Source organism: Necator americanus, chromosome II (assembly GCF_031761385.1).
Source record: "Necator americanus strain Aroian chromosome II, whole genome shotgun sequence".
NCBI classification, from domain to species: domain Eukaryota; kingdom Metazoa; phylum Nematoda; class Chromadorea; order Rhabditida; family Ancylostomatidae; genus Necator; species Necator americanus.
In genome coordinates, this window is record NC_087372.1 from 29931728 (window position 1) to 29954143 (window position 22416).

A 22416-nucleotide genomic window follows, 5' to 3' on the forward strand; every position below is an offset into this window, starting at 1 on the left:
CGTTCAAAAATGAAGGAGGTAATTTCACCAACCGTTTAAAAGTGAAGGAGGTCCCTTCCTCAACCGTTCAAAGGTGAAGGGGGTCAGAGCACCGACTCCAACTATCGCATCTATGAGGAGCATGAGTCATCTCCTAAAACGTTGTGTCCAAGCGATATATGTGGCCGTGGTTGATTGGGTCGTAGCTGAGTGAGATGAAAGTGGAATTGCTCATGCATATGTGCGTGCATACGGCTAATATCGCTTTGCACTCCATGTAATTCGGACACTTTTTATGGCTTGTGTGCGCGTAATACGATCCACGTTACCTTTTCTATGTGCAGACATTTCTTTTCCTTTCCAGACTAGAATCCATTATCAATAATCCTACCTAATTCCTCCTTTTATTTCTGTTTTCTTTTTGTTTTCTTTCTGTTTTTGCGAGGAAGAGTTGGAGACTTTGGCAGTCGTGGTTGTTTTACTTGTTCCCTACACTGGCAGAATATTCCAGTTTCATACCATTTGAAGATAACATGCATAGTAATTAGTTGTATAAGGTTATTTCATGTCTGTTGCCTTCTAACTTGTAGAAGGAATATTTGAAGAAAGAGGCGGAGGAGAAAGTTATGCTATTCTTAGGAATTTGAATCAGTTTAGCGGTATATTCTAGGAATTATGATGATAAAAACAATTAAAACGCGTCAGCGTGATTGCTTTTGTGAATAGATGTGAATAACTTTTATGTGGCATATTTGCGTTCATCCATGTATGAACATATATGTACATAAATGCTCTGTGTGTGCGTGAATAGGAAAGCCTTTTCTTTCGCAAACAACAGAATATGATACTATGGAATTCAAGTGCTCAGGCAAGCGAATACTGAATCACAACAATTGGTTCTTTTCCTCTCGATAATTTCTTCACTTCTTTCATAAATAAGTTACTTCATAAGACCTCTTCTTTGCTTTCCTTTCTTTTCGTCTCCGTGTTGTGTTCGAATTTTGTAATTTACGATTAAGCATGACATTCTAGGGTCCAATTAATCTGAAAAAGACAGGAAATTCTTTTTTTCATCCATTATTTGTATGCTAGAAGTGCTTTGTTTTCGTAAGCAACACCTAATTAGGAGATTCTGTTTTGAGAGGTCCTCTACCCGAAAAGCTTTTTCCACTGCATATCGATCTTCTCGAGGTGTCATTTTAATTCCACCTAGTTGTTCTGCAAACAAGTGAATCAAAAAGAAGTCCCAACCCTCTTCTGTTTGCCACTTTTTCTATGAGTTTTTTTTTTGAAACTTCTACTTTAGCCTCTTTTTTTGCGAGGATAGTTTCAGTGAAGCTATTCCATGAATGTAATATGAAGTGCCTCTTGGACAGCGATCAGAAAAATTTTCTTTTTTTTTCTCGTTGGAATCACTTAACATCGGGCGATATCTCTTGCGGCGAAGTGCAGAAGCATTGTTCGAAGTCCGGTCGGATTTTGTTATGCTTTTGGACCATATTTAGAGAGTCAGAGTTTGAGTAAAAGCACTTAAACCTTGTATAGAAAAAAGATGGTTTTCTCTTTTCCAAGTACTGACTGCTTAATGAAAAATACAGCAGTCATATGCAGGAAACTCAGTGCATTAGTGCTGCTGCGCCGACTTTTTCTCGAAATTGGAAAATGCATGTTCATCTCAAAGCCTGAACGTCTCCTCAAGGCAAGTCAAGGCAAGACAATTTCTCTTCGATACGAGAATAAGATGGGAATTGGTCACTTGCGCCCTTATGTCACTCATTTCGTTCATGCATCGTGCTGAATTACCCTCTTTTTTTATAATTTCCAATGAGGTTATCTTGACCGCATCTTCATTTTTTTCCATTTCCACATCTGAATTACCCTAGTTGTATTGACTCTAAGAAAAAAATGCAACACATTTGTTTCTTTATTGATCCACAATTTTTCCTTTATCCTCATCTTAACAGGTGGAGTTAGTTAGAATGAAAATCGGAAATATCGGTAGATTTTCAAACTTGCTCACCTAGTGAGTCACTCGAAAGACTGCATTCATTGGAGATGGTAGTTTTGCGTTGTTTTAACTAGCAGTCAGCATTTGAGATGGAGATTTGAAGAACTACAGTCCAAGGAATAGATAAAGATTAACATGTGTAGATTCGTCAGCCGGCCAATACGTTTGCGAATCAAAGGTCAGGAATTCGCCAGGCATCAATTTCTCCGATGAGACAACTCTTTACACCAATTGAACCGATTGAAGTAATGAAATTAATGCGCCTGAATTGGATAACTTGTGGATTTATCAGATATCACCGTCATAATTTATCAGAACGATAGGCACATTTTGCATCCCCGTGCAATCAATTCTACTTAACGCGCTTCTATTTAATTGATCGCGTAAATGTAAGAAGTTGTATAGTCAGGTGAATTGAGAGCACTGATTCTTCGCATTTTGCAGTCCTTTTTTAAAACCACACTCGAAAACGTAATTATCAGCGAAAGTAACCAGCATGAAAATTTTCGTGGATTTTCTGCTTTTGTGCATAACATTCGAATATTTTCATTTTATGGAAATTTTCTGTGTCGACGTGTTTCTGCTTTCTACGGACTTAACTTTAATTTGAGTTAACTACGAAGTTGTTCAACTTATGAACCAATGTAGCGGCGTAAGTGTACCCATATTTTTTCGCAACCAAAAATCGGAGTAGGCTACCTTAGGAAAGTTGGAATAATAGCGATAAAGCATATTTTCAGTCGAGCCAATAAAATCTCTCATATCTTCTTTTTTATTTCTTAGGAAAAGTTTTTGTAGAAGCTGCTCGGCTTCACATTTCGTTACAATTGATTTCTTAAGGGTCGAAAAGTATTTGGACGTCTATACGCATCTCTGCTATGTATTTGTTCTGGTACACCACTGTCATACAGCATTTCCCCTTCATCGTTTCTTTTTTCTCTTCTGAGTTTTAATGGCTCGACTGAAAATATACTTTATCGCTGTAATTTATCGACAGTTGCTTTGCAGACGAAAGTGGTGCATTGTGGGCAATCATACGGGTAAAAAAAGAAGTAAAGGATAAATGCTAACTGCTGCAGAGTTATTGGTAACCTAAATCAACTGCATAATGTGTATATATGGAAAAGAAGTACGTAGATAATTTATCAAGATTTTGTATATTGACAGTTTGATGAAAAACGGGTTTTTAAGGCTTCATCGTCATTGAGGGAGTACATGAGGGAGTTTCAGCCTTTTCAATGAGATATTTGTGCTTTAAAAAGTGTTCCTATGTAGCAAAGATTGATTTTGACTTTCTTCTCTTGACATGTCTTAGAACGATGAAAATGTTTCCGATGAATTTCTAGAAATTAATCAAATGAATGGGTTATCGTAAATCTGAGTGATGAATTTTATTTGAAAAGATCCCCGTCGCTGCATTTCGCAATTCGCTGCTTTACGTTTAAAAAAAATTGCGCCATAGCACATAATTGGATCATTTTCTGTATGGAAATATAGAAATGAACACAGTTCTTTACAGTACATTGTGTTCTTCAAAATCTGGTTCCAGCTTTGTCTGCAACTGTGGTTTCGTCACTGTTTTGAAGGGTCATTTCATTTGGAGAATGGCCAAAAATAGGAACCGGTGTTGCGCTTAAAGTATACAAGCATCGAATACTAGAATTAAGTGTTTTATGTAGAGTCGGCCAGAATTTGATTGAACTAAGGCTATTATTTTACCCTGTGCAGATACTATGCGGTTTCAAATATCGAAAAGGTGAGTCGAAAAATTTCTTTCCGACTTTTTCACTGATTATTTTTTTGTTCTATTTTTTCTTCTGTATTTGGCAACTTTTTTTTTAGAAAATACAGAGGTACAAGAGTTATGTTAGAGATTGATATATATATATATATATATATATATATATATATACTGTTATGAACAGTAAGTAAGTTTACTGCCTTTTCTTTGACGATAACGATTTCACTCAGAAACCTTAATTTCCTTTCCAGCACAACCCTAAGCACTTTAATTTCCGTAACTACTTTTCTGGTGACCAATACGTTAGCGAAAACGTTATTCAGACGCTACCATTGAAGATGTGTTCGTTCGATTAGTCGAAATCTGGTCGAGCAAAATTACCACACAGTCAAATATTTCTCGCTTCCGCTCTGAGATTCCAATGTTTGTCTGTTATGTGGTAGAAATGGGCACCTAATCCTGTTTGAAATGAATGTCTAGTGTTTGCAGTAGAAGAGTCTGGATTTTTTTCAGCTCTTTTTTCTTCTTTCTGCATGCCGTGTTTTCCTTTTTTCTGTGAACATCAATATTTCCTAATTACAGATATTAAGTTCTTGCCGCGCGTTGCATGACTAACTCAGCGTTTTGCAGTTCGCGAATCGTATGCAGACAAAGCTTTTCAGCACATTAACCATGTTGGCATGAAAGTCTTTTTGAATAAATTGAATAATAATAATAAAAACACCTTACTGTTCCTATTTATTACTATTATTATTATTAGTGTTGGGCGGGTGTGGTGTAGCGCTAAGAGGTTCCGCTTCCTGCACGATCGATCGGAGGTTCGAATCCGCCCTAGTGCTCACCAAGCCTTTCATCCCTCCGGTGTCGATAAATTGGTACCAGACTTGTCTGGGAGGATAAAAACACTGACTTGAAACATCGGCTAGCCACCGCAAGTCATTGTATGGGCCAGATACACGTTCGTAAAAAAACAATATAAAAATAAACAATAAACCTCAAACGATTCTGAATTGAAGTGAACGTGGGGGCGCATCCCAAGCGGATTGATTAACGCCAGAAACTTTATTCTTTTATCCTTTTATTGTTAGTGTTATTATTATTATTATTATTATTATTATTAGTGTTGTTATTGTTATTAATAATATTACTATTAGTACATCTATCACCTATCGTTATATCTTTCATTATTACTATAATAATAATAATAATTATTATTATTATTATCATTATTATTATTATTACTATTATTATCGTTGCTAATTGCTGCTACTTTTTGATAATGTCATTATTATAATATTACTATTATCGTTGTTGTTATTATTAACTCCTTAAAAGATTAGAATTAGAAGAGCAGAGAAAAATTCTACGGTCGATATTAATAATGAAATTCTTTTAAAAGAGAATATGAAGGAATTCTAGTATGTACATTGCTGTGCACAACTCCTGAAAATTGTTTTTTTGAGTTACATAGTCCTCACTCCAAGTAATCATCTTTTTTATTCTCGTTATTTGATGCAATTAGTTAATTTCATAGTTTCGAATTCTCTTCTTTTAAGGATGTCTTTATTAGAATGATGGAATAGCATCCGTTGCTCGTCCATCTTCTTTTTTTATGCTTTCCAATTTTGCTAACCGCATATCTTTGTGTTCGTATTTTCTTGTTTCGAGTCTTCATCCTATTAGTTCTGCTTCATTACCACTATTCCTCATGGCAACGCAAGAGCGGAATAACTAGGTCTGGACTGCTTTGCTCGAATCGCCACGGCCGTTGATCCATCATCGCTCGCTCGAAATTCACGTTACTTGCATTTCTTGAAGAGCTGCGATTCGGCATAAGAGCGTTTGAACAAAACAACTCGTTTTTGTTGCTATTTTCTGCTTTCTGCCGATATTTGCACAAGTTCATTGTGAGCCCTTTTCCTGGTAATTTGTATCAAGTTTACATCATGCTTCCCAATTTAAAGGCATCACCCCACGAATCTGAGTGGTACGGATTTCAGGTGTAGTACTCGTATACGGGATAGTAGATTATGGAGAGGTAGGTGATACCGTCCATTTTTTCCTAATTGCCATAAACAGCTCGGAAGATGCGGCGTGTGAACAAGGCTGGCGCGCTCCAATCGAACTCGTTGTAGAAAATAGTGTGCCGGAATGCTCGAAGCCGTATCGTTCGGGCCGTTTTTTACGGCAATTAGGAGGAATTGGACGGAATCACCCCCCTCTCCATAATCTATGATCCCGTATACGAATATTCCACCTGAAATCCGTACCACCTCAGATTCGTGGGGTGATGCCTTTAAGTAGATGCTGTGCGTTCAGTAGGAAAATCTCTCTCTATCTACTCCCATAGGTCAATTTTTTGTTCGTGAATGGGATGTCCTCGAATGAATGATAGGTGTTATAGCTTTCTCAATTAATGGAGATAGGGAAGCTGTCAACGTCAGTGTCCTATGTAATTCGCTTTTTGAATTGATTTTCTGATCGTATTATATTTTAGTTCTTATAAGGAAAGCAATAGCTATCTTATTCTTTTCGATAAATTCGTTTTTTATTTCATCCGCAGCAGTCTCGCCCCAATTTCATTCGCTTTAATCCGAGACGGTTTGCACTTTGAAAACTAGCCTCTATGAAAAGGATACGAATTTAATTATGGCTGGTTTTCCGTTTTTTTCTCAACGAGTAACCTGATTCAAGCTTGCAATGAAAAGTGTGCAGTTTGTTTCCATTGTCATATTCCATCCTATTCATCAAGTTATGCTGCAATCCTTCTACGCTAATGAGCCGTGAGTAGCAGTATGGAGATCCAGTCTGAGATAAGGAATTAGCGACCATCTAAGACTTTCTTTAAAGTTTCGGTTCGAGAAATCGAGAAAACTGAAAATCTCGATTTCTGCAGCAAAGCCAATGTTTCGCTGATTTGAAGTGTTGACTTTTTCCGTTTTTTCAAGCAGTCCGTTTGCATTTGACTGATAAAGAACGCGCTAACGCATTCAGCGGAGATGAGCAATTGGTGTTGTTCGCAAAGCTGCTTTATTTTTGCGGAAAAATGCAAAAGTTCAAGATGGTCATCATCGAAAGAAAAAACGATTTCTGCTGATCCCGCACAGTTGTTGATTCATTATTTTGTCATTTTGCCATGAATTAAAATTTGTTTCCAATACACTGCACAAAACACTGCATTTGTTATGAGATTCACAGCCCACTGGACGCGAATGCTTTATTCACGACGTAATTCAATGTAGCGGTCTTTTGCTAGTTGATAATTTCATTATTGCGTGTTATTCACCGGAAATTGAATTCAGCTGAATGATCGAGCCCCTGTGTGTGTTTTCTCCTACATATGTCTGGTTTTAATTGTTACTAGTACTATTTATAGAATTGCTTTTAACATTCTTATTATTGTTTATGAGACTTTTGGTTAAAGGAAGCATTTGGAGATTGATATGGAGATTCCTTTCGCTAATAGGTAGGATTCGGAACGCAAATATCACGGCAAAGCGCAAAACACTAAACAGCGCTTATACATCTATGAATCAATCATTAGTTGAACCCGAGAGACACCGGAGTAAACCTTTACAATTTTTTTAAATAAAGAATAGGATAAAGCGTTTGGTGTTAATCAATCCGTTTCCGATGCGCTAACGTTCATCTCAATTCAGAGTCGTTTGAAGTTTACGCCTGCGTGTCTAGTCGTGACAAGTCCGGTACCAGTTCATCGACCCCGGATTGATAAAAGCCTTGGTTGATCTCAATGCGGTTTCGAACCATCGACCGACCTTGCAGTCGCATGCAAACCTCTTACCAACTGCGCTACACTCACCTCTTCACAAGCATAAGATCGCCGAAATGAATCCGCGGTTGAAGGTGAATTTTAAAGGCATCACCCCACGAATCTGAGGTGGTACAGATTTCAGGTGGAGTATTCCTATACGTGTCGTGGTTTCTGGAGAGGTGGGTAATTCCGTCCATTTCTTGCTAATTGGCGTAAAAAACGGCCCGGAGGATACGGCTTTGGGCGTTCCAGCGCACTATTTTCTACAAGGAGTTCGATTGGAGCGCGCCAGCCTTGTGCACGCACCGCATCTCCCGGGCCGTTCTTCACGGCAATTAGGAAGAAATGGACGGAATCACCCCCGCCCTCCCTCTCCATAATCCACTGTTCCGTAGAAGAGGGTAGAACGTCGAAAATATCCCCAAACGCCATGTAGTCGGGTCAAAACGACATGAATGAGGAGTGTAGTTGCATTTGCGTACGCACTCGAAACGGCGCAGCTGAGGCAGCAGTTGCAACCGAGGTGGGACCGTCGCAAACTGCAGCCATGGGTGGTGCCAAGGGTTCTGCTATTCCCCTTAACCGTTACGCTTTTCCGCACCTCCTCGAGAGAAGCTGCGTACGCAATTGCGTACGTGCTTCATATTGTTTTGACCCTACTATAATCTCTAATATATTCGGAAATGGAGCTAGCGGCGATTTGTCTGCAAAACCAAGAAGTTAACGATCATTTGAGTTATCAGCTTATAGATTTTTTTACCATGCTTAGGAACACCGAAAATTAACATTTATCGGACAAATCGGCGCCATTGATTTCTTCACGTCTTGTCTTTTCTCAATCTCGGTTTTTGGGCAGATGATTCATTTATTTGATATGTTATTTGATATGGTTCCGCTTTTGCAAAGTAACGACGTCTGCAAACCGCAGTAAAAGAAATTAAGAGAGCACTTTTCTTTAAGTTCCCTATTAACTGCAAGCTTTTGCAGGAAAGCCTTTCTTTCTCCACTATCAATATGTATATGGACGCATGCCGCTTTACTGAATTACACTAAAGTCGGTTCACGTATGCATAGTGAATCCAAATATTTTCGAATTATGTCAGTAATAGTATAATTCATATATGAAGTTCAGTTCTTTGAACACATTTGATTGGACCTACAACTTCTGTTCTTTCGACAGCGCATTGACATAGAAGGAGCGGTGCAAGACAGTCGGTAAGAGGTCCCGCTGTGGCTACAATCAATCGAAGGTTCGAATCCGGCCTGCTGCAAACCATGCCTTTCATCCCTCTGGGGTCCATAAATTGGTACCAGACTTCTCTGGGAGGATAAAAACGCTGACTTGGCACATTGGCTAGCCCCCACAAGTATAGTAATTGTAAAGCTGCATTCGCGTTCATAAACCTCAAACGAAGTCTGAGTTGAGGTCGAACGCGCAGGCGCATCTCCATAGAGATCGATCAGCGCTGTGCACTTCATCCTTTTTGTTAGCTTAGGAACCTTTTTCTTTCCCTAATATGACATTTGTGCAACACAATATAGCGCATTTTATAGTACAATATTACAAATGGAGCTGTATTGGGAGCTCCGCAGCCTGGATATCTCGCGGTTTGACAGCAGTTTTCTCTGTGGAATTAGAGATTTTGTAGAGAATACTTGGAGATCTTCTATCTAGTTTACCCTAATCCCTATAATACTAACACAGGAATTGGAAATTTTTCCTGTAATCTCTAAGTCCTCCTTTTTGAAACCTCGGCATAGTGAAATAGACTTTGAGTTTCTCATTTCGCCAACGAGGTTTTCTTGAAAGTTTATTTATGATCTGACGTTTGGTCACTTTTTTCATCATAGATTTTTTCTTGTGTTTTCTGTATTCATTATAATAAAGGATAAAGTCTCTGGCGTTGATCAATCCGCTTGGGATGCGCCCCCACGTTCACTTCAATTTGGAATCGTTTGAGGTTCACGAACGTGTAACTGGCCTACAATGACTTACGGGAGCTAGTCGATGTGTCAAGCCAGTGTTTTTATCCTCCCAGACAAGTCTGGTACCAATTTATCGACCCCGGAGGGATGAAAGGCTTGGTGAGCACTAAGGCGGATTCGAACCTCCGATCGATCAGGAAGCGGAACCTCTAACCGACTGCGCTACACCCGCGCCATTTTATATCATACTGATCTAGAAATATGCAGAATTTGCTTTCGTGCTTTGACCAGTGCGATGAGCAGCTCTTGACCCTAAAAGCACTTAGCTCCGTCAGACTACATATACTTGATCCATAACACCCACCATTAATAATCTATTTACAACTTTTCTTCTTATTTGAATCCTTAAGGCAATTATTCATTTAATAGTCAAAATAATAGAGTGTTCGATGGGCGCTGGGTAAAGTCTGATGGTTTGTATGCAGAAGAGAGCGTTATTTGCTTATATTGCTCATCAAAAAGCTGCTCGTCAGCCTTATTCTCCCGTTTCATCACTACACAAACAACCACTTGATCTATGTAGCTGTCGGGTGTGCATTTATTTACTCAGACGCAGAGAAACTCAACGTGTGCCTAATTTAAAATGTTTATAGATGAAGTATTTCACCCTTGAATACTTTCCTCCGTATTTCTGTGCTTCGCGTTGATATTATAATAGCACTTGTGAATTACATTGCGCAGCACAATTCACAATAGTTAAGTCTAAAAATGCTCTTAAAATTTTTGTAAAATAGTATATTGCTTTTCAAGAAGAAGACCAAGGCCAATTCTACAATGCCAAGATTGAAAAAGGTCGAACTTGGAACAGTGCTAACATCTTTGAATTCGTCCACTATTTTTTTCCTCTGTTGCCCACGTCCAAAGCCTTCATCAGAGAATTTCTCTCATATACACACCCATTTTGATTGAAAAAAGTCTATAAAAATATGTTCACTGTTTTCCTAGTACATTTTATTACTTCCAAAAACTATTCTTTTACTTCTGTATTATCGTTGGTGGCGTGTTACACTGAAGAGGAGAAGAGGAAATTTTTTCTCTTTTTTAGGATTTTTTTAAAATAAGATTTCTATTACTATCCAGTCAGAAAACTTTTTTGAAAGATCTTTATCGTTACAAGTTGCTGCATAGGCGCCATTGGTCTGATATTCTTAAATTTGTTTTTGGTTTTTGCTGCGGGACACAGTTTTGGAGGTGACTCGTGTACTGAACGCTTCACGATTTCTTTTGGTAGTTCCATGTTTCTGATTTGATCAGAATGGGAGTTTGAGAACTCTGGATGCATTTGTTGCATATTTTCATTGGTCCCAATCCTAAGTGTTTTCATGGGTCCCTAGTCTAACTCACCTTTTCGCTTCCCTTCACGCAATTAAAAATATTTGTGTTACAGTTGCGTCAGACCTGTTACCTCACACCGTCTCTTAAGTTAGATCAGCTGCCTTTCATATTTTTGTTTTGTTTCGTTGCTATTGGATGTTACGCAGGCATGGAATTATTATTATTATTCTCACTCAGCTTATTATTCTCTAATTTATTGCTCTGTCATATGTTTTCTGTTTTGTAGGTGAGGTCGGATGCCAATGTTTGTTAATGTAGTAGTAATGAGGGTAGTAATTCGGGTCTCTTTTGAGTGCATTTAAAGAAATATCCCACTTTCATTGAGGTGGATATAACCTCACAACAGTAATCAAACTTTTTTCTTATCAAAGAATTTGCATTCAGCAATTAATTTTTTTCATTTTCATTAGATCTTTCCTGTAAAACTTACTTATTTTATCCTGAAACTCAATCGAATCGTAGATTTTTTGTTGGGTCATATAATTTATTTTGTAAGTTCTACATATTAGACGTCATTCTTGCACAGATACTCCATATTAGCAAAAAAAATTCCTTGCGCGTTGCCTCTTAATGGTGTTAAGCTGGACTCATCTTATTTTATTTTGACTTCAGTCGTACAAAAAAGTAATATTTTGGAAATCCTAACAACTCGTTGTTTCGTTTCGAAATATTTTCGTACTACAGCTATTACTACTAAAGCTTTGAACTGTACTGTACTGTATTTGCCTTCTTAAAGGTAGCGTAACACTAAACTGACGATGTTTGGGTCTCTAAGAGCAAATATGTCGGGTGTAGGTTGCGAGTATGAGCGTGGCCCCACTCAATTCCCTTGAAACGTCCTGAAAAATGGCGAGGGAAACGGCGTTTGTTCCTACGAACCTCATATTCACCTACATCCCGAACATTACATTTGCCCACAGAGACCCAACGTCATCAAATTCGGGATCCGATGCCTTTAAGTTGAGCCGCCCACGATGTCGTTATAATCCTTTATTCTTGACTAACATTTCAGCGAGTTCGCCTTTGCTGTAGCCTTAGGATCGGAGCACTTACCGGTCGCAGCTAGATATCCGTAGCGAAGACACTACTAGAACTTCTAAGCCAAATAAAAAGTTATTCTGAAACGCCGCCTTGAGTTTACGCCGAAAGGAAAAGTCCAAAATATGCTAATTTGTCGATCAAAATGAGACACGTCACGTCTTCAGACGATGTGTAGTTGAAGTTTTCCACTTAAAATTGCTCAACGCTAACGAAAAATGCTCAACGAAAAATGGTGAAGAATATCGGATTCCGATGCAAGCTTACTGATTAGAACTTGACACATCGACCTCCACCTGACATCGTAGATGTTTACAAGGTCCTTTGTGAACGAAAGTTATTTAAAAAGGATTTAATTTGGGCACATTCTCAAACTCATCTCCAAGAGTCCATATTATGAGTGGATAAAATTAGAGACTTAGTGGAATTTGTTCTGCTGCAGGAATCATGGTTCGAAACTCATCAATTTTTTCTTCAAATTTCGGGGGATTCCAGCCGTGTTCGTAGTAGTAACATATTTACCGTCGTTAAAAATTGTGTACTGTCAAAATTGTAAAGACAAATAAAGTGCAACACACGGAGATTAAAAAGAAGTGCAGCGTGGAACGTAAATTGGAAAAAAAAGAAGAAAAAAAAAAGGTCTAGCCAGTCATTCGAAGCGTCCAGGTTATACCATAGTACCGAGCAGTAAAAAACCTAATCTCCAATTTCTTCCTTCTTGAAACCTCGGCATTGTGAAACGGATCTATCTTTTCTTGTTTTTCCAACAAGATTTTGATGAAGCTTTACTTATGACCTGACATTTTGACAACCTCAAACTCTTTATCAAAGGACGGAAATGCTACGAGGTTTTTGGTGCTATGCATATCCTATATACTAGTCGGTGAGACTGGTCGATTTCTCTTCAACTTTCGAGTTTTTGCTTGATGCACGATATCGAGGTTTTGCAAGTAGAGATGAGGAGTTTGTTGGGATATTCGCAGCATCAAAGAACCTCAAACCGCTTTCAGGCCTTTGATAAAGACGAATTTATCGAAACGCCAGGCCATAAATAAAGTTTCAGCAAAACCTCGTTGGGATAACAAGAAAACATAACTCCAGATTAATATATGTAATATTAGCTGTGAACTTCTTTATGAATTAGATGAAGTAGATTTAGAGAGTGTAGAGCGACAGTAACAGAATATACACAGTCTTATCATCGTTACATCGTGGCTTTCTAGTTACACAGGACTCAAACACAGCAAGAAGTCTCTTGTGGAATCTCCTGTGCTCCCGGCACCACTCATTATGCTGAGAAAGACACTTCAACTCTCATAGAAAACACGCTTCTAGTCCTATTATCCAGATTTCAATAGGATGCTTCTCTTTGTACGCTTATCTCGTCAGATCCGAGAATTATTCTTATTTTTCACTCGATCGTAAGAATTTTTGCCTTCCATCTAAAATATTTAATGGGCTGGAACATCTAGAGTCTGACACACACAGTGGCTAGATAGTCCCGCTGATTCTTTCGTTAGTTTTGAGTTTGCTTAGTGACTGAGTGTTTTTTTGCAGTTCCTTGTTCTAGACGTAGAGATTTTTTTGTAGCTGTTTTAGGTGCTGTTTTTTTATCCTATTCATGTAAGACAAAGTTTACCTCCACGCAGTCCATAAAAATGGTGGAAAATCTCACATAGATTCTCCTGTTCTTTTGCGATAATCGTTACTCGAGAGCTGAGTTATACTCGTCGACGGAACTTCTTGAGCGGTGCTTGACAACTGCAGCATCGTCGACCCGCAAAGCTTGTCGAAAATGACGTGCGGCAAGGTACTCGAAGCTCTCAACGCTCGTCGACGCGAGTCGGTGAATCAAAGTGGCTCAGCTGCTCAACGACTACCGTTCCCCCCGTGATGTCGATTTGTTATCGCTGATCTGCTTCAATTATTTCTATATTCCTTGAGACAAATTCTTCTCAAATTTTTTCTCTTCTTCCAGTTGTGGCTCCAGCGTTTCTGCGCCGAGAATTATGCGCGATTTTTGCTTGCTTCATGATAGACGTGTTGTTTTCCAACAATTTGCTATATTTTCCTGTTTTTGCGAATGGGACTGCGCTTCTGCTCTACATCACACATACATACATTCTACATTCTCATCGTCTTTTTTCATACATAAGAAATTTATTTTTAACATAATCATAAATATAGTGCTGATACGTATCAATAAGTAGATACTAAGGATAGTTTTGTTTATCAGATGTATGATCTGTTTCTGGCACAGAATTATAGTATGCAGTATTGTGTACCTTAAGAAAAATTTTATCAGCAAAAGGCCATGGTATTCTGGTCACACATATGTTTCTTATGCATATAACGTAAGATCATGGATGACGTGGGAAAAATCTATCTGCCCCGCAAATGAAGTGATCGAATTTTTGGATTTTAATTTTATTTTGATTTTAATAAGGTATTGAGCGAAAGGTGCATAATCATTTTTAGGCTAATCAACAAAAACTGCATACCTCATAACCAGAATATTTGGTTTTTTTTTTTTTTTTTTTTTTTTTTGAGCGGAATCTTCTTCCGCTTCAATTAATCGCACTATCCATGGAAAAAGTCTGATTCTGAATTCGCGCTCCCTCCGGTGAGACTTCATTTCCTTCTCCATAAAATTATCCCATTTCCCATCGGAGAAGAAACGCTTCGAATAATATATTTGAATAATATATGTGTTCATATATATTATTCTAATCGGAATAGGTGAACAGCGACCATTTTTCTCTTTTTCGAATTTTTGTAAATATTAAGCGTTTTGATAGCGTAAAGATATCATGATAAGCAATGGATTTTTCTTGATGCTAACGTCAAATAGTGTGATCTGCGATGTTCGAGTGGGTTATATTGGCTTGCAGTTTACTGAGCAGGCAAGAATAGTGACACTTAAATTAGGACCCTAAGCGAACGCAATTTGCATAATTGAGTCTCAGAGCAATGAGAAGTTGTTTTCCTGGTGTTATCGAAAGTATTCAGTAGTGGCGAAACTGTTTATTGAAGCAAAGAAATCAAATTCTAATCACACCGAGTTAGTACACAGCTGGCCTGCAACAATTTTCTAGAAACTCATGCAGGAACGAATTCACAAAAGTAGCAATTCGTCTGCTGGTTGCAATTGAGTTTGCCTGCAAAGATAGAAGTCGTGTTCTCGAAAGGACTGATGCGCTGAGTGAATTACTGCGAATACGTGAGACTGTGAGTTTTTGTCGTGCACTCAGATGGAGAGGGTTATCCCGGAAACGTGAATGCAGAGAAGAGCTGAACTCCCAAAGGACTTCGGTTATCCGAGAAGAAGAAAGAAACAAGTCTTTGCAACGGGGAGACTTGTTTCTTCCTTCTTCTTGGATGAAGAAGACAACAACTGCATTTTTTTCCCTCGAGGAAATGATTAGCTTAGAAATGAGAAGTGATGAAACATTGACAGTTACAGTTTCCATAATATTGGAGATTTTTCACGCAGTTTCGTAACGACTTTGAAGAAAACAATTCTGACTGAAATTAATTGGAAAAATTCGTAACTAAACACATAGTTTTTTTGTAACGCTACACATACGTCGCGCTCATATATTCACGCTACAGCATACACCATAAATGGTGAACGATGTTGACATCGATTGAAAACGATCAGGTCGTGGCAGACGTTTCTCGTCTGTTGCCTTTGATGAGTTGTAGTCTTTAGGGTAACGATGTATTGAAACACGCAAATCTCGCGTTTTTCTCGTAAAAAATGTTCCAACCATCCATCAATGTTTTTCTACCACTTCAATGCCTTTACACCTACATGGTATCTCAGTGAAATTTTCTAGCATCCCAAAGCAATAAGGAGTAAAAATGACGAAATTTTTTGCAGTTTGAGAGTTGCTGTCGTATTTTTATTGGTTTTTCATTTTATTTTGTACAGTTTACCTTTCTCCCCCTTTGCTACTCAATATCGAGAAAAATTCATTTTGAAAAATGGAAAGAACGTCTACAAAGATGAATCTGGTCTCGTTTTTTTGTCCCTTCCTTTGCAATTTTCTGTTGTGTTCTTCATGTTTTTTTTGCTAATTTTGTCTCTTATTCTTATTATTTGTTAGAAGCGAAGTGAAATGAAGAAATAGTAGAATGTATTGGCTTATGTCGCTTTTCGTTAGCGTCAATCGCCAAAATTGTGGTAATGTTGTGGTCGAATTGTTGTTCGTGCTGATACAAATCCATTTTTATCCGGACGTTGCCATTAGTTACCTTTGTTGTAGTTTTAGATGGAGTACGTATCCAAAACAGCTTACTGCATTTTATGACAGTTTTGTGCTCCTGTGTCTTCACTTTTTTATGAATCTTCAGAGTCAAAGTCATATACAATCTGATACGATCTGCAGTTCCTATCGAAAATCTCATCGCAATTTAATTTACCGTTCTGCGAGAGAGAGAGCAGACTTGAGATTCTCTTTTTGAGGTGGAATTGCGGCAACGTTATTCAAACTCGAAGAATCCACTTATTAGGCTACGATGAGAAGAATTTGGAGTGAATTTCGTCACACATTTTTCTCGCTTTAAAAATTCCTCGCGAATAATGTTTTTCCAATTTCAACGACAACTCAACGGTCAAGTGTGCCTGAAGTTAAACGAAGCTGGCTATGTCTAATTTTGGAGCTTGCACTCCTCTGAGTATTATTTATTTGTTTTTATTTATCCATTATATGAATGTACAAGAAACAAATACACACTAATATACACAACAAAAATGGTTAGTACATACATACGCTATACACGATAGAAACCAAAAAATATTATATGGAAGGATTTGAAATTTCTTTTAAAATTTCGATCTGTGACGAATGGACACTTTTTGGTTGACGGAAAATGGCGGATTCAGTATTGTCCCTTCAGAAGAAGGAGATATTCGTTGCTGATCAAGAAATAATCCTATACCATACAATAATAATAACAATACCGTGCTAGAACTGTTATATTTTCTAGGATTCACTCCGCGCATCCCAGTTTTTTTTTCAGAAATTTGATTTCCCCTTATTTTTAATTCAGTTATGATAATGCAAAGATTTATGCACGTCGTACCATCAATGCGGATCACATTTCTTTTCTTGCAAACATCACATTAGAAGAGCTTTTATACTTGAAATGGCGCTGAGACGCAAGTCATTTACTGCATATCTTTAAGATTTTTTTCTCTTGATATTTTATGAGTCTTTCGAAACTTCATATATTGCTTATATTCGTATATTATAGTGATTTTGTTTACAGAACTCTTAAGAAGAAATTGAAGGTGAAATTATGCACGAAGTCTATTACATCCATTAGGAAATTGGAATTTGAGAACCACATATATATGACCGTTGCATTTTTCTGAAACTTACATTAAGTGAGATTGAGACGAAATGGAAGGAACTTTATTTACCAGTTATTTTCAGAAAAAAAAAGTATGAGCACTGAGCAGTAGTTATTAGAAAATTTGGCGTCTTTCTGTTGTGAAATTGCTCCATTGATGGTTTCTTCACGGTTTACTTGTATAAGATATAAGTATATGCAGTTGGTACGAAATGTTGAAATCGTTTTAAAGCTACGTTCAATAGGTTTGAAAAGAATAAAGTTTGGAAAAATTCGTTTTTTCTTTCCTTTCATTCTTTTCTTCTACTGTGTTAGAGTACTAAAAAAGAGGCAAGTTCAAGAACGAAGTGCACATAATCGACCAATCTCTGATTCGCGCATTCGTTGCTGTAACGCTTTTTATTAGCACAATAACTAAAATGGGGCCGTAACAATTTCCTCTTGGAGACCTCTCGAGACTCTTTTTTTCATGGTTGCCGTTGTTCGACTATTTTTCGACTGTTCTCAGAGTGGTTGCATGTGAATTTAAGTGCATTGCACGTTTTCTGAAGCCAAGTTCAATACTCTATGTATGGTAACAAATTCCGGTTTCAAACAAACTGAAAATAAAGGAAAATTTCTGACTGGAATAGTCGCTTCACTAGATTTTCGCTTGAGATAGTTTCATCTTTGAGCAGTTGCCTTTAAGGGCCTTTCATTCAGACTTCTTCAAGAAAAAAAATAGCCTTCGAAAGTTGACATAGGGGGTTTTCACCAATCCCATTGATCTATTACTCAAATTATTCCCAAAGGAATTTCATATTTTTCATGTCCATCCTCATTGTTTATTGTTATGTAGTCACTGTTTTTTAAGTTCCTGGAATTTTTATTCTCATCTTGCTTTCATTTTGACGAGGCTTTGCCGTTCCCATTTTGTCTGTTTTATTTCTTTAGAAAAAGCGACGGAAACAGCGAGTGTACAAATTTCAAAAAACTATTGAAAACTGTAGTACATTCGGAAATTTGCGCACAACACTACTTCAACTGAGAATACATGGCTACATGATGGTTCAATGCTGTTCCGTTTTGTTTTTTTTCGCACTCGTTACAAAGGAAACTCGTTTGCAATGCAGCCATCTACCCATTTCATTTTCTTCGCAAGGAATGCATAGCGTTAGGACAAGCTTAATTCGTTTCTTGATGATGTTGAACTTCATGAGGTGCCGTCTTACGTCTACGCCTTTCTTCTACCTAGTTTTCTTCAGTGCACATGTACTTTTTCCTTTCGTTTCGCTTTCACAAGTTGCCACGTAATGAACGGTCAGGCAGGTTTTTTCTTCCCATTTTTTTAATCTTCCGAAAAGGTTGCAGAATCTATATTTTTATCCTGAACTGTTTTTTTTTCATCTCGAAATTGATTTTCTATTCAAGATAAATACGATTTTTTTTTGTGACTTTGCAACTAAGCATATTTTGCCAAAAATTTTGGCCTAATAGGATTTTTATTATGAGCCCTACCTACAACCATTAAAGGCACAGCATTTGAACGGTATATTTGCTCTGCAGTTTTTTCTTTTGTGGTAGTTGAATTGCTGTTACGCTGTTATTATACCCAAAACCTATCACATAACCACCTGCTCCTAAATGACCTGCGTTTTTCGCGTAGCGCTACGATTGACTTCTATGATAAAGCGACGGTAGTTCAAATAATATAAAATTTATAGTTTCTGGTAATTGTAGGACCACTAAATGTTTCGTTTCTACCGCAAAAAATCGCGCCCTCGCTTAACCGTGAGCGCCGCGGCGGAAAAAGGCTTTCGTGGAGGATATGTTTCTCATTCCATGCCTATGTGCCTTCAATTACGAAGTTGGAAAAAGAAACGAATAACAAGCTGCTCTTTGGTTCGGTTACAATGGTAGATTGTTGATCACATTCCTAGATCTGCTGCTCGGCTCTATTCGAGCACATATTTTATGAGCGTTAGAGAATATCAAAAAGGTGCTTTCCGCTTCCCGAGCAATAGCTGCCACCTGAGTAGCTTGAATTGTTCGCTATCCTAGAATGTTAGGTGTTTAACACATTTTATTTCTTTCTTTTGATTTATCCACGTCTTCCCTTCCTTAAACTCGATGTTCTCTTTGGGCACCTAAGTTAGAGATCCTTTTTCTGATAGTTGTGCTATATACATAGTAGAACATTACTTACCTCGGATAATGCACATAGTTACGCATGGGTGAACATCGAACGGGCGTGTTATTTTGGAATTTCGCGGAAGTGGAAGGTCAAGGCGTTTCTCCATGAGAGAACACAGATACATACGACTGCAAAAGGTGAACGGAAACTCCCTCGCCTTGCCTTTTCCGCTTCGTTTTTGACCTAACTAAGACATTCATTCAGCTCATACATTTTTGAACAAACTAGAATTGCGACAGCGTGCAGTAGGACGTGTTGAAGGCAGCTTCTTAGCAAATCACTAATTCCTTGATGGACTCGTACCTTTTTGAACTGGCGATGCGATGAGAACCATTTCCGGCTAATGTTTCAAAATATCTCACTATTTTTGGAATTCAAGTTTGATTTTCTCCTTTACTTTTTTTCATTTTCGTTCTTCTTCATGCTGTCTTTTTAAGTGATAACAGCTTGTGAATGTATTCATAATATATCCAAAAATATCCCCTACCTTTTCTCATTTTTTAAAATCATTGCTGTAATTCAGTGAAACGGCGTTATGACATATGGTGCGTGAGGAAAACTCATGGATTGTTTACCAGCTGCGAAGTTATGACTTCATAAATGGTTGAAGTGATATATGTGATCGGTGACAGCCGTCGATGCTGTCTCTGTTCTGTAGCTGCTAACTTTTCGCTCAGAATGATCGAGCAGGTGTTTTTAGAGGGGCAGCTGCGAATGCGCAATGATCGTCTGGAAGGTAAAATGTCAAAAACTCTTCAAATGTCATTTTCACTGCGACTGTTTGGTTATCGTTACTTTGCGGTTACGATCTGCTCCGGTTTTTTTTTTCGATCACTCACCTTATAGTTTTGTATTTTCATATGATACGGCTAGATGGCATCTCTGATGAGCTTGCTGTGATTTTTGACCAGAGGATCATCGTAGGCCCAAAGCGAGCATAACTAAATTAACAAAGCGGCTCTTGTAGTCTGCGTCTCCCTATACTCGGTCATCTCTCATGTTTACTACTCCAACGGACGTGGTTAGTTATCGTGGTTAGCATTTCTGAATCTCAACCCTGCTGGTCAGCTATTTATTTTGGTCTGACTCGATAAAGAGGTAAGTAGAGAACGGAGAGTGACCGTGTACCTGCGCCGTAGCTAATTTACTGGATGCAACAAATCCTAGAAGAATTGAACTGGATGACATATCTCACTTCCGTCTCGTTGGCGCGTGTTTCTTCCGCGCCCACGCAGCAAATCCTCCGACGTTCACAAGCAAATTAAATGGTTCCGTTGTTCGCCTTCTTTCGTTCCGGCCGTACAGGCTTTGTGTGGAGAATTTCTGTTTGTTCCTGTGTTTCGCTATGTTTTAGACCAACATCTCTTTGCTGCATACAGGAATGTCGCCGACATGGCCATTCTATATTAGATTCTCGCATTCTAAGACATGTGATAATAGGAACCGGTTCTGAAGTGTTTGTACAAGTATTCTGCTGATTTCTTGATGTAGGAGGCGATAGGATCTGGTCTTGTATATGGGAACGATTTTAGCGATAGTTTTATCGCATATTGAGGACTAGCCAGCCATTCACTGCGTTGAGTTCTTTCGCGGACTATTTATTACGTCGTTGTCTAAGCTTTTTTTTGCTTGCCTTAGCACTCCCATAGCGACAGATGATAAGTAGTAGGTAGTTCGCAGAAAAATGCCCATTTTCCATTTAAGGCACGTCTGTACCCATGGGTGTTCTCTGTGAGACCTTCAAGAATGTTTACGACATCGGTCTAGCACTGATTTTCTTCTCTTTCACATCCTTTCAACGAACATGATCTCGAAAATAATTCAATCTCTCTTGTTCCTTAGTGTAAAAAGATCTTGGTTGTTGACGGTGTGCTGAACCATTACAAATTCAATTTCGTTGTAATTTTCATGTTTGTTATAGAGTAATCTCGTCTGTGTCGAAAACGAAGTCCTACGGTAGCAATTAGGATTTCGGATAATGGGTTCATTTATCATTGTAGTTCTCCAACTCTCATACTTTTTAGCTATTCGGACGTTTTTTTTTTCACGAGCGTCCTACAATTTAACGAAAGTCTCTTGTGTATAGAAAATTTAGAAGTTGTCATTTCTCTTTCGAAAGCTTGTGGTAGATTTGGGTTTTCAGTTTTCTATGGAGCATCAATTCAAATTCAATCCAATTTCATAAACTCTGCTGCTTCTATGGTTACGTTCAGGAGCCAAAGGATTTAGAATTTATATGTAGCCGTAAAAAGCGTACACTACACATGTGTAGTCATTGATTTTATATGATTTTTTTTTTTGAATTTTTTTTCAACATTTGTCCTATGCTGTACATGAAAACATTCAAAAAAAAGTTCCTGTGTGATGTTTGATGAACGCAGCGATTCTTATTTTGCTCGATTTCTTCATCTCATTTCCATCACAATGTTTTATTTTTTTCACCCCGTCTCAGTTTCTTTTTTCGTTTCCTTCCCTGATCTCTTTTCGATAGCTTGTGGATTTATTTTTCAGTTAGCTAACAAATCGCTAACAGTTTCCACCTGTACGTGCTGTACATTGCCTAGGAAAAATGTGACGCTATTTGTAGTTTCCGTTTTTCCTTCTTCTTTTGCTTTTTCAGAATCCAAACCATTGTATAAGTACTTGTTATTGACACCACCATTAAGTATTCCTGGCAATCGCAGCCACCATCTTAAGAATTGACGAGTGTCACAACCAGCGCGTCCCAAACCAACTGCTAGGCCTATAGGTACAAAATAGGGATAGTACTATCTTTTTTCTGCCCTTCCTTCCATTCTTTCGGCACTAGATTCCGACATTTCTTGTCTGTAGTCCATCGCTTGTGGAAAAAAAAACTAAGAAGGTCCCTTTTTGTTGCTCAGAACATCCACGAGTTAATGAGATTTAGGCTTTGAGGTGGAATTCGAGTAAAAACAGCTGGCTACGGAGCCTTCTCCTCTTCTACTGTACTTTCTGCACTGCTTTAGCCTGCTGCTGCTGTTCTTTTTTTTGTGCTTTGTCGTGAA

The 22416-nt window shown here is 38.1% G+C and overlaps 1 protein-coding gene across 1 annotated transcript in view; it reads left to right on the forward strand.

Annotated features, from left to right (window-relative positions):
- RB195_019910 (uncharacterized protein) overlaps window positions 1–22416 on the forward strand; it is a gene marked incomplete at both ends in the record, with an annotated part of 104239 nt that overhangs the window by 34703 nt on the left and 47120 nt on the right. The window lies entirely within an intron of this gene.